Here is a 13,371-nt window from a genome sequence, read left to right on the forward strand (position 1 = left end):
TAAATTGACAACATAGACTAGAGACTATTGCAGAAAACTCATTTAGTAAAATAATAGTTCACTGAAATTTCATCGGACTAAAAGCAAAATCTTCAGATCTAGGTACAGATTCAGCCATTTCTATTTTTCTCCTGGTTACTCTTGTAGCCTAGGCTGTCTTTAACCTGTTTTTAATTGATATAATACAGACCTGAGTTTAATAGGCCATGTTTGAAACTTGGTGACATGGGTATTAATCTCTAAATGATTACAAATCAACAAACAAATGTTCCATGAATAATTATTAAATTGGATATGGAAATGAGGAGTTTGAAATATATGGGATAACATGAGGTACCAATATAGACCACTAAGGCATGTCTTCCCACAGAACATACAAAGAACGAGGTAGGCCAGCCAGAGACATTGTTGCCCACAGACAGGAATCCAGGAGGGGTGGCAAATCTGCCTTCCCATACTTCTTCCGGATGGTCAGGAAGGGATTTCCCCTTCTCTGGTCAATCAAAGAACAGACCCCAGGAGAATATTACAGGGCCAGAGCCAGAAGGCTCAGTTTTTTTTTTTTTTAATTTTTATTTATTTATGATAGGCACACAGTGAGAGAGAGAGAGAGGCAGAGACACAGGCAGAGGGAGAAGCAGGCTCCATGCACCGGGAGCCCGACGCGGGATTCGATCCGGGGTCTCCAGGATCGCGCCCCGGGCCAAAGGCAGGCGCCAAACCGCTGCGCCACCCAGGGATCCCAGAAGGCTCAGTTCTAATTCTAGGCTAGATGCAATCCACTTCATCTTTTAAGCTGAGCCCTTCTCCTCTCAGGCCTCGGTTTCTTCATCTGAAACCCCTGAAACAGTGACCCTAGTGTAGTGCTTCTCCAAAGGCAGAAGCAAGGGCAAGCAGCGTCAGTTTCACCTGCAAACATGTTAAAAATGCATGTTCTCACGCCCCATCCCAACTTGGAGAATCAGAAGCTCTAGGGGTGGGGCTGGCAATCTGCTTTAACAAGCCCTCTAGGGAATTTGGAAGCGGCTAAAATTTGAGAACCAGTGGCAAAAAACAGCACTCCTCCTAGAGCTGAACTCATCCCTGCTGCCTTGATTAATGATACTAACCAGCCCTTCAAGGTTTTTCAACTTTCATTTGTCTTTTTAAAATCCGTGTATTTTCACTATAAGACATTAAATGCTTTCTAGAAGAGCAGCATAAAATGGAGAGGATGAGAAACAGAGAAAAAGAAAAATAAGGAGAGACACTATATGTAGATTGGATCCATTGGCCCCAAGCTTTTGCTAGGTCACAGTCTTCCTAGAATCATCCTAGATAATGAAGCTTGTCAGCCTCCTGGGATCACATGACCCAATCTGCAAATGCATCCAGGTGGACCCTGACAAATGAGTGACAGTGGTACAAGGAATCTATGTATTTGTGAGAGCTTGTTCTTTTAATTTTTGTAACAGATTTAGAATATCTATGCATGTATCATGAAATCAGTTACATACTGAGATTTATAGAATGGTTATAAATAATTTGCATGTCTGGACACTTACATTATCAAAACAGTCATGCATTTTGATTATGTATTTATCTAAACACAAAAAAAGTTGCTGTTTCATGGTGTCTAAGTACTCTGAGAACCCAGAGTAGAAATGTGGATGACATGTACAAATGATCAAAAGAACAAAATAAAATTTCATGATGACCAGGACAGATAATATTGAAAGAAGTGAACAACTGGAAATGAAGAAAACAATAAAGCAGTATAACAGCAACAAATAAGAGAACAAGATGGAAATAACAGGTAGTTGAAATATCACAAAATAATACAGCACAAAATATATTACATGTATCTAGAAAAATACATTTCATTTGCCTTTGTGTGTATATATGTATATCCATATCATAAATACCATATAACATTCATATATAACCTAACATGTAATGTATTTCAACCACTGCAATACATGTCATGGTATTAGGAGTTAGTTGGGGGCAGCCCCAGTGGCGCAGTGGTTTAGCGCCGCCTGCAGCCTAGGGTGTGATCCTGGAGACCTGGGATCGAGTCCTGCATCAGGCTCCCTGAATGGAGCCTGCTTCTCTCTCTGCCTGTGTCTGCCTCTCCCCCTCTCTATGAATAAATAAATAAAATCTTTAAAAAAAAAAAAAAAAGGAGTTAGTTGGACAGTTAGGTAGTCAGGGCCAGGGTCCCCAATGAGAAAATATGGAGTCAGGACAGCTAAAATAAAACAGCAGTGACCTCCTCTTTTGCAGCTTAGAAAGGACCCCACTGACATTCTGCTTTGCAGCCTCTGCAAAACGTCCTAAAATAAGACAATTAACCACAAAAGCATATGTCAACATCACTGCAAGGAACAGTTAAGACATAAGCCCCCAGATGTCTTTTATAGACCATCAGCATGTGGACATTAACCTAACAGGTGACCAAAGCCCCAATTGCCATGATTCAGCACACCCTGATTGCTTGAGAAACTCTGCAAAAGAGCTCATAAAACCCCCTAAACTTAGAAACTCTAAGGGCAACCCAATCACGTCACCCTCAGTCTCTGAGAGCTTTGTACTCTTCCTCACTAAACTTCGCTTTGCTGCCCACCATGTCTTCATTTTTTGAAGAGGCCTGACCCAGGACCTGAGCATTGAGAGGACACAGATCTTGTAACAGTGGGTCACAAGAAGGCAATATATTGGAAATAATTCAATACTATCCTACTAAGTACTAAGTAAGATCAGCCTGAGCACCGTTCTCTGTGTGGAGCCGTGAGCGCGCTTCTAGCCAGTGTTTATGTTCATTCTCAAGTTAAATTTGCCACATGCTTTTTTTTTTTTTTTGAACTTAATTTAATTCATGTATTTTTGGTTTCCATGAAGATATTTTCCCAGCAAGCTCACTACAAAGCCTTAAGAAATAAGATTCAAACGAAGATGATCGGGATCCCTGGGTGGCGCAGTGGTTTGGCGCCTGCCTTTGGCCCAGGGCGCGATCCTGGAGATCCGGGATCGAATCCCACATCAGGCTTCCGGTGCATGGAGCCTGCTTCTCCCTCTGCCTGTGTCTCTGCCTCTCTCTCTCTCTCTGTGACTATCATAAATTAAAAAAAAAAAAAAAAAGAAGAAGAAGATGATCCCCTGGCAGTGACACATAATAAGTATCTTATGTAAAGCAAGAAAGTATGTTGGAACAGGGCTCTTTGAAAGGATACACGCTCCATGCAGTGAACCATGAGGTTATCCCAATCTGCCCTGTGATGCTACTGGAAGAGAGGCCTATGTTTTATGGCAAAATTCAGGGGGAAATCCCCAAGAACAAGCATATCTGTTGTGCACAATGCTAATGACAAACGGCACGTCAAGAACTATACACCTTTTGGAAAGAACAAAGGATAGTTGATCTTTCTTCTGAAATAGTCTTAAGATACATCAGTTAAAAGAAATGTTATTTAAGAAGAATATCATGTGCCATAAATTTACCTAAAACAGAGTCCTGAGGACAGAAGCTTCTACTGTTAATGAAATTAACAGAAATTGAATCACCTTTTTAAAAAGTCAAGGCCATTCAACTTCCACCTCTGACGTTTGCCTGCAGAAAAGAGCAGCCTCTCATGTCTCTTTCCTGAGCAAATGCCTTTATCATCTAAATCGAATTAAGTATGTTTTAAAAATAAGTTTGATTACCACTTGCAGGTAAGGAAAATCAATTAAAATTTGCTAATATTTTAGTTATTATATAAGGAACCACTGAGCCCGAGGGAAACCATTACTCTATTATACCTATTGGAAAGGCAGTGTGCTTTTAATAATAATAAGTTAATTTTCTCTTGTATGAATTCCCCTTTTGGATCCGCAGATGGGATTATAGAATTGTGAATGTGGTTTTTAATTAAAACTGAACACTGGAAATAAAAATTGCTTTGAAGACTAGTATTCAAAACTGAGCTCTGAGGCAAGGGAAACAGCAGTGTTGTCCACGGATCCTCCCCACTTTAATGCCAACGCAATCCCTCACTCAACAAAAATGATAACAATATACTGGAATATACATGCTGGCCTTGGAACAAAGCATCTACAAGCCAAAAAGTTGTAATTCATGAGTTGATGTATGTTTCGGCGACTTTTTATATTTCTAAATAACTCTTCCCTTTTAGTGAAATAAATACAAACAAAAGCTATCTTTATAAATAAGAAATGCTAGAAGCCATGAACCATGGACATGGACTATTTATAGCCATGGTGAAGGCAAAACTGCCAAGGGGAATAGTGGGATATTAAAGCATTTCATTTAAAATCACATCTTATTTCTTGTTACAACGACCCCACATATAATCAGTACGATGCTACAGAATGAAGTCTCCCGTCTCCTCCCCCAAAACACTTAAATCAAGACTATATAGCTCAAGACATCACAGAGGTCAAGCTATTTCCGTCATGGTTCAGGAGGGGGAAAACAGGACACCAAGTCACAGTAAAAATTGGATCAGAAAAAGAAAATGATTTCATTTGTTCTACTTGTATTTTATTTTATTATTATTATCATTTTTTTATTGCTGGTCATCTTGGCTTAACGAGAGAAAAGATAGAACAGTGCAGTGGGGGGTGGGGGGAACAGAAAATGTGATATACAACAAAGTAACCTACTACTAGACTCCCACTGATTCTATCAGAATGAACAAATTATGTACAAATGAAAAAACGTTTTTTAATAAGAAAAGGGGAAGGCGGGGGAGGGAGCAATTATAGATGAAAATCCTTAAAGCAAAACAGAAATATAGAAACCATATGGAGTAGCAAAGAAAAACGTTATTTTTATTTCTCATGTTAAAACTAAAAAGCTTTGGCTTGTAAATGCTGTTATAATGGGATATTGGAATTTAACAAAGATTTCAAAGCACTTAATACATTTTGTGGCTTTCATTTAACATTTTGCAACAACACATTTAATAATCAGACCAGTGTTTTTATTGCTTTTTTTTTTTTCTGGAATGAACACATAATTCTTTCTCAAAAAAAAAAAAGAGTTAAAGTCAACTGAGGGGATTCTAAGGAAAATCTATAACTATTAATATGGCTTTGGGCTGTGCCAAGGGTTCGCTTGGACCTAAGGATTGAATTGTGGAGACTACCAGAGTTAGAGACCATGTGAGTCTTCCTTCAAATCCAACAAGCACTAAACTTAGTATTAGAAGAACAAACAGAACCATCAAGAAGACATGATAATTCCAGGGACAATCATACCAAGTGTGGCACGGTTGATCTTTTCCTTACACTAGATTCAGCCACTTTTGCTTTAAGGGCCACAGTTTAATGAAGTTACTCCTTTTGCCCATCAGTGTGTTCCTAGCACCATATCATGTGGCAGGGCTTAAACTCAACAGGTTGACCATCTACATCTGTGAGGACAGAGAAGACCCTGGTCCTTTCTGCATCACAGATTTCAAACTCGATTGATCCAGGAATAAAATGAAAAATCTCTATCCTCATTAAAATGTTGTCAGCACATGAAAAGATATCTCTGGGAATCTGGACAAAATGAGAATGATTTGTTCCCAGAGCTAATTTCAAACACTCCTTTCTTGAGTGAAGGGTCAGAAACCAACAGTTTAAGAACCATTAAGTTGGGGAGGGGGTGAGTGAAAAAAAAGAGTAGATGTTCAAATTTACATTTTCATTCCTTCTGGCCTGGAAATCCCTTCCCTTTTGCTCTCAAGATGGAATTTTTACTACTCTGTAACAGCGCAGATTCACCTTTGCTACTTTTGTAGCTGGACTAGTCAGATCACTATTTCCTAAAGTGCTGGGCTCGTAGCACCAGTGAGCCATGAAACAACACAAGGCGCTTTAAAGAAGGGTGAGGGCCACACACAAGGAAAATAGGATTTCCATACAAAGGGACAAGTGACAAAGAATGCTGCCAGTGGGCTAGGAAGCTTCCCGGAGGAAGTAACATCAGAGCTGTGCTCTAAAGGAGAACAGGAGGCTCTTCCAGAACAAAGAAAGGTGCTGAATCAGGGTTCCAGCCCAAGGGAACATTGCAAACAAAGTTCTGGAGGCAAGAAAATGTGTTAAGAAACAAAGAAGATGTGGTTTATGTATACAATGGACTATTACTCAGCCATTAGAAACGACAAATACCCACCATTTGCTTCAACGTGGATGGAACTGGAGGGTATTATGCTGAGTGAAGTAAGTCAATCGGAGAAGGACAAACATTATATGGTCTCATTCATTTGGGGAATATAAATAATAGTGAAAGGGAATATAAAGGAAGGGAGAAGAAATGTGTGGGAAATATCAGGAAGGGAGACAGAACATAAAGACTCCTAACTCTGGGAAATGAACTAGGGGTGGTGGAAGGGGAGGAGGGCGGGGGGGTGGGGGTGAATGGGTGACGGGCACTGAGGGGGACACTTGATGGGATGAGCACTAGGTGTTATTCTGTATGTTGGTAAATTGAACACCAATAAAAATTAATTTATTAAAAAAAAAAGAAACAACCAGATCTCAGAGACCTCAGGGCAAAAGTACACAACCTGGAAGGATGGACACAAGTAAACAAGAACTCTTTCCGTCCTACCGTAGGAGGCTGAATCCACCTGAGAGCCTCCTAATATTTGGTAATCCTTATTGATAGAAATGTTTTTACTTTTCAATTCCAATAGAAATGACACATATAAATCACCAACTATCAAGATGATCATTTCTCTAGAGAAAAACAACTTTTAAGGAGCCTTCATTATTTCTTTGTTCCTGTAGAAGAAATAAGCTTTGTTGCACACGAATGAATATTTTGTATAAAATGACCTTCTGCCTGAAAGCTGTGAAGATTGCTTCTGCTTTAAAAACGGCAAACATTTCAAAGTGGATTATAAAAGCTAATCTATAAAGTTTCCAGAGAAAGCAGGTGACGGAACAAAAGAGCACACGCATCCAGCATGTACCTGGTGCTTTCTCTTCCTTTCCTCCGCTCCTCCCCCTCCACCCCTTCCTGGCTCCTTCGGATTACATAAACCCACACCAGACTTTTAGAAGACAAAATAAGCCCAGAGCTCACATCAGAAGACAGGGTCACAATCAATCACAAACTATCTTTGTTTCTACAATAGATACCTGTTATCAATTTGGAGCTGATTAAATTAATGCCTGTTATCAACATGATTGGCCAATCTCCAATGCAAAACCACCTCATTCTCCAGTGAAGGCTGCATTTGCCCAAGCTCAACTTGTGCAAAGCTACTGCAGATAAGAACCACCAAACTTTGCTCGAGGGGCTGCCCAAGGGCCATGGCCGCAGGGAGGAGTTAGGAAGAGAAGGCAAGTAATTCTTCCAAATGATCTGGCATTTTATGGAAAGGCCTTCCACTGATGGAGCCTTCTAGGGAATGGCTTAGTTGAATATCAAAATCAAGTCTACTTAACCATAAACCTTGAAAAGTTCCCCCCAGGACTCTTCAGTTGAGGGATAACTGGGCTATTTCCTTTGTGGGCAATGGAACTGTCATTAATTTCCTGAGGGGGGGCAGTTCAGGAGAAACGGGATTGTGAAATAGCTGTTGGCACCAGTGAGAAAATCTGTCCTCCAGAGTTTCTATTCGGAGTAGTTCACTTCTGTTCAACTTGGTTTAATAAGTATTTGATGGGAACCCATTAAGTAACCAGAATGGCACCAAGAACTGAGAGGGACACCAAGTTCAGGACGCCATGACTTAGTCCTGACCCACGAGAAACTTTTGGTCCTGTAGAATGAGAACAGGTCTCAGAGCCCAAGGACAAGGGTTTGAATCCAGATCACCCTACTCACTAGCTGCCTGACCTGGGAAAATCTTAACTGCTCTGAGTCTCGGTTTTCTTATCTGAGGCACCGAAATAATACCATCTTTGCTCTCTACTTCAACGTGTGAATTTGATGAGAATGTAGTCACAAAACATTTCCTAAAGGATTCCGCACAAGTGCAAGAAATTATTGTGATGGGGCAGGGGAAGAGACAAGATGTTCAGGCATAACACAGCTTGATTGTAACAAGGAAGGCTCACAGAGTCTATGCCTCCCACGGTTGGCGCTCAGATGGGGAGAACTTGGAACAACTATTCAAGTTCACAGTTACATGGAGGTTATGTGAACGTTAATTCTGCTGCCAAGGAAAGGACTCCAAACTTTGTGTTCACAAACACAAGGCTGTGCACCTGCTCCTTGAGGACTGGTTTTCAGAAGCCACCAGTCTTTTCCAGCTTCAGCAGCACAATCCATGATCAGTGAGGCTGAAAATGGAATGAGGCCAGGGCCTTTATTGAAAGGTTTGACTGATGTCCTCAGAATGGCACAAACACAGAAATTAAGCTGTTTGCCAAAGCAACCTCCTTCTCCAGGTGGCACCTGAGATGTGGAGTAGGCCAGCAAGCATGGCAGGCAGCTAGCTCCTGGCCCCTGGGCTCTGACAATGGCCAGGGGAGGAAAATTCTCTTTCTCCTTAAAAGTGGAAAATCACAGAACAGTTTCCATGTCCATTCAGACTTTACCATCTCAAGATGGACTTTTACATGAATTTTATTCATGAAAATGAATCAATCATTCTCTTTTTTTTCTGTCCTTCTATCCACCCAACCAACTGTTTACCAGGCAACTTCAGGAGGGGGTCAGGAGGCAACATATTTTGGACCAGAGAGCAGGATCTGGAGTCAGACAACCTGACTTTGAAATCTGGCTCTAGGTACTTCATGAGAGTACTCTGGACAAAAGTTCTGGTACACAGTAAATGTCCATTCATGCTAGCTCTTATCTTTGCTGATGATGGTGCCAATGGCAACAATGATGATGATGAAGCATATCAGAAGAATTATGCCAGGGCTTGAGCCATGAAGACAACTGGCATATCTGTTATCTAGGTAGGAGGAGAAGCCAGTAGTCAGACAGTGCGGTGTGGGCTGTCATAGGAGGACCACACAGGTGACAAGAGCAAACAGCTATTGAGTTCTACACCTCCTGTCCCCATGTGTGAAGCTCCTCTAAGTGTTCAAGTCAATTAATCTAGCTATTCCTCACAACCATCCCATGAAAGAAAGCACAGATATTATCCTAACTCTACATGTAGGGAAAACAAAGGCATAGAAAGAGTAAAGTGTAATGAAACCTCAAAGCAGGGAGCAGACAACCCTGCCAGGGTACAGGAAACCATGGGGAAGGTTTCATAAACGATGTGACCATGAGCCTGGGTTAAAAGATGAATGTGAGTTAGCCACACGGCCAAGAGAAAGGATAGGGAGGAAGCAACAAAGGCTCAAAGGTAGGAGCCCATGTGTCTGGCAGAGCTGCAGGAGTTCTGGAATGGGGCAGATAAAGGCAAGGAGGGTGCCAAAAGGCAGGCAGGTAGGATTCAGGTAAGCATGGGCAATGAGCTAGGCAAAGGAATCCTGTGTCCTGTGCACCACAGGGGCAGGGTGCTGAAGAGGTCTGACTGGGCAGCAGAGCGATGTGATCACTTCTGGACATTAAGTCATCTTTATATTAATCTGGAAGCAGTGTTGAAAAAATAAAGTAGAAGGGGATAAATCTGAAACAAGGAAAGACTGATGCAGGGAAACTGCTCAATTTAATGCCACTGACTGCACAAATATCTCGACCCATCAGCAAGTCCTATGTATGCCTCATGTTTACCATCATGATCATCATCTTCCTGCAGAGCCTACTCAAAGCCACAAAGTTGAAGTCCCTAGACACCCAGCCTCCTAACAGGACCCCAGCTTCTACTCCAAGCCCTACCATCCACACAGATGGTAGGGCTTGGAGAATAATTTTGATGTCATCCCTCTCTATTGAAACCCTCCGATGACTTCCCATCACTCATGACCATGACTCAGAGGCTCTTAATGATCTGGCCCTATACCCTGAGTGGCCCCCTCTTGCCCTGGTCCTAGACTCCCAGCCACCTTTCTGGCCCTAAACCACCACACACTCACCTCTGCCACCTTTCCTGTTTTCATAGGTAAGAATGTTCTCCTAGATCCTCAGATGTTTGCCCCCTCTTCCTCATCATTCATTCTGCAGCTCCAAAGACCCCTCCTCAGAGATACCGTCATCATCCCACCTCCTACAAAATGGTGACCTGCTTTGTTCTTAAAACAGCACTGGGCATATGGCCAGCAGTCAAAATACAGCCACTGCACAAATTAAAGACAATTATTCACCCTACTATATGCCAGGTACTGTGTTTGGGAATATAGAATTTATAAGATGCATCCCCTTCTTTTGAGGACATTACAGTCTAAGGATGGAGACAGAGAAATAGGCAACCACACTCAACATGATAAAGTCTTGACAAGAAAAAAGCCCACTGAGGGATCAGCTAGACCAGATTTAAGGGATACAAGGTGGCTTCTCATCTATGTTGAGACCTGAAGGACTAATTAGCCCAGACAACAGGAAGGTCCTTCCAAGATGAGAAAACTGCATGTACAAAGACCCTAAGGCAAAAGAGAACATGATCCATTCAGGCCATTGCAAGGAGTTCAGTATATGGGTGTACCCAGAGGTGGGATTGCATGGAGGGAGGTAGCACAAAAGGAAGGTGGAGGGTTAAAAGCAACTAAATATTATTGAAGTCATCTAGATTTTTAACATTTTTTCAGAGAGTGATCCAAGGCAATAGTGAGAAAGACTGTAGAGAAAAGACATGTTAAAGCAAATCTGCCAAATTCAGAGACCAACAGGATAGAGAGAACAAAGAAATGGACAGAGTAATAGTAACTAGCTGGGTACCATTAACCATTATCTAGTGCCACAAAGGCGTGGTCAGAGAGGGAGTTGGAACTCAGGAGGAACATAAGAGGAAAGAAGGGTGATGGGTGTTGTAAAAGATCACAGTAACACCAAAGAATGTAATGATACAAAATCTGTCGATTCAGGGTACCTGTTAGATGGTCCCTGCTGGTACTCAATATCACCTAAGCTACCCCTTCTATGGCAGGGTCCAGAAGCCTAAAAACCACATGTTCTAGAATCCCTTACCAGCAGGGCTTCAGATTAGATCCTGGAGAGACCAGCAAGGCAAAGACAGGAGATACCAATATTCTCCAACTGAAGCCACGGGCAAGTGTGTGGGCATCAGCCCATGGCACTTACCTTTTGCTGGTGTCACCCAGATGCCTTCTTGAGAACTACCCACTGAGTCTACAGAGGCTAAGGCCATTGGGGGTGGTTCCCTGTGACCGTGGCACTTCCTGAATCTATACACACTTAGCAGCTTCCCTGAACCTCATGCCCCCATTTCTTCCATTTATCAAGTGAGCTTTTAATTACCTGTATTAATCCTTGCCTACTTGGAATACATAAAAGATTTTTGGCTTTTCTGACCAAACTTGACTGAGTGCACTACAGGGTGACTGTGTAAGAACCATTTCAAAGCAGAGGAAGGGGCAGGGGCCAATGTGCAGAAAAGTTAGAGGAGGGACTGGAGTTTGAGAGAAATCCAGACTCTTGTATCAAATTACTAGGAAGGAAAAAAGGGAGGATGGAAGGGAGGGAGGGAGGGAGGGAGGGAGAAAGGAAGGGAGGGAGGGAGGGAGGGAGGGAATGGGGGGGGAAGGATGGTGGGAGGGAAGGAGGAGAGATTTGGGCCATAGCAGGAAGGGAATGCAGGGTGAAGGAAGGCTTTAGGATGAAAACATGCTTATAGCAATAAAAAGAAATAAGAACTGTCCTGGGAAGCTCTCTGAAGACCCAACTCAGGGTAGCTCTAGGATCCTTTCCAGGGACCAGCCATTGGGCTCAGGCCTCCAATTCAAAGATCCTTAAACTTAGACTTTTCACTTTACCTCCTAAGGAGATGACAAGTGGAGTCACAGAAAAACCACTGCTCTGGAAGGCGAAGCTGTTTCTGCACCATTCCCTTCCTGGACCACACGGTCTATGGTACATTACAACTTTTTTTTACTGTATCTTTTATTTTCTTGGGAAAAGCTCAACTATACTATACTATATAGGTACTCTTTGTTAAAAAGCAGTAACTTGTTTAATATAAATATTTAAAATAAACCACGATTTGAACTATGCTTCATATGAACTTCATAACATACTGGGAGCCTTGGGGGAAAAAAAGAATCCGAATAGTTTGGGTCATTTGTGACTTTTGAAGGACCTTGAGAAATAGGGCCAAGCTGGCTTTTACTCCTCCTCTACAGTAAAGTAAACCACATGTACTTATGTGTGAAGTTTATTCCAAATGAAATCAAGAATGAATAATGAAAAATAAGACGAATCCCATGATCCTAGTCTCTAAACATTTTACACAAGCCCACTGCCCTACATCAATGTCCTCAGGAAAGGCCCTCCTCCCACAATGCAGAAATAAAATCCTGACGCCAATACTCTTAACTTTTTTTTTTTTTCAATACTCTGAACCTTGACCAATACTTTCAAGAAGATGACAGCTCCAACTCAACACGTGGGGTGTGGCAAGAGACCCGGCCCCGGTGGCATGACACTACGTGCATTGGGAACTGAACAAACCAAGGCGTAAGTTCGGCACAAAGTGTATAGATCTTAAGTTCATTTTCTGTTATTTTTCCCTTCTAATTCTCATATGTTTCTTTGTATTCAAGAAATGACATTTTTACCCTCTGGAACCAAACTTCACATTTTTAAATTTCCAAGGATGAGATGCTAGCTTAAAAGATAAGCTGGCTCTCCCCTTTTTAATGCCCAGGTAATGAACTGAAATTACACATAAGGTTTGAATTTTTATGGGAAGTTAGTCTTATGCTTTATTCTCTACAATTCTGTCAACCCTTAATTTTAACTTTATTTCAAAATGGCAATAAAACAAGCAGATATAAGAACACATGGTAGGGGTGCAAGATTGGAGGATTTTATTTTCATGAAGAAAAGACAGAGCCCCTGAAGGCCTAAGTCATTTTACATAAAAGTAAATTAGGACCAAAACCTCAAATCCCCTCGATGTTTCTGCAATGCCTCATTTGTAAACCATGCTTGCTCTTGACATTCATCATGCTTTGCTCATGCACACAGCCCTCCTCAGCCCCTCATACCCCACGGCTCAGACTCTTGTAATTCTTACAATGCTCTTACAGGACCAAATAGAATGGAGTCTTCAGCACAAAGCATTGAGCATGCCGACACTCCTTGTTCAGCTTTCTGCTGCCCGCTCCCCTTCTTTTACTGTGAAAGAGACACAGAGAGACCTACGAAGTTTGACCAAACCAAATTTCCACTTTGTGAATCAAAAGGAGTTAGGATCAGCAGTTCTACATAGTTTAAGCAAATTCACAAAATATATTCGAGCTTCAGTGGTTTTTAATTCCCCATTGATATTCAGAAGGAGTGAAATGATTTTGAGCAAATCAAGCAATCCTAGG

The 13,371-nt window shown here is 41.7% G+C and overlaps 1 protein-coding gene across 2 annotated transcripts in view; it reads right to left on the minus strand.

The window, feature by feature from the left end:
• Positions 1 to 13,371, minus strand: part of CACNA2D3 (calcium voltage-gated channel auxiliary subunit alpha2delta 3) — an 833,608-nt gene that overhangs the window by 586,327 nt on the left and 233,910 nt on the right. The window lies entirely within an intron of this gene.

This window comes from Vulpes vulpes, chromosome 9 (assembly GCF_048418805.1).
Source record: "Vulpes vulpes isolate BD-2025 chromosome 9, VulVul3, whole genome shotgun sequence".
Taxonomy (NCBI): domain Eukaryota; kingdom Metazoa; phylum Chordata; class Mammalia; order Carnivora; family Canidae; genus Vulpes; species Vulpes vulpes.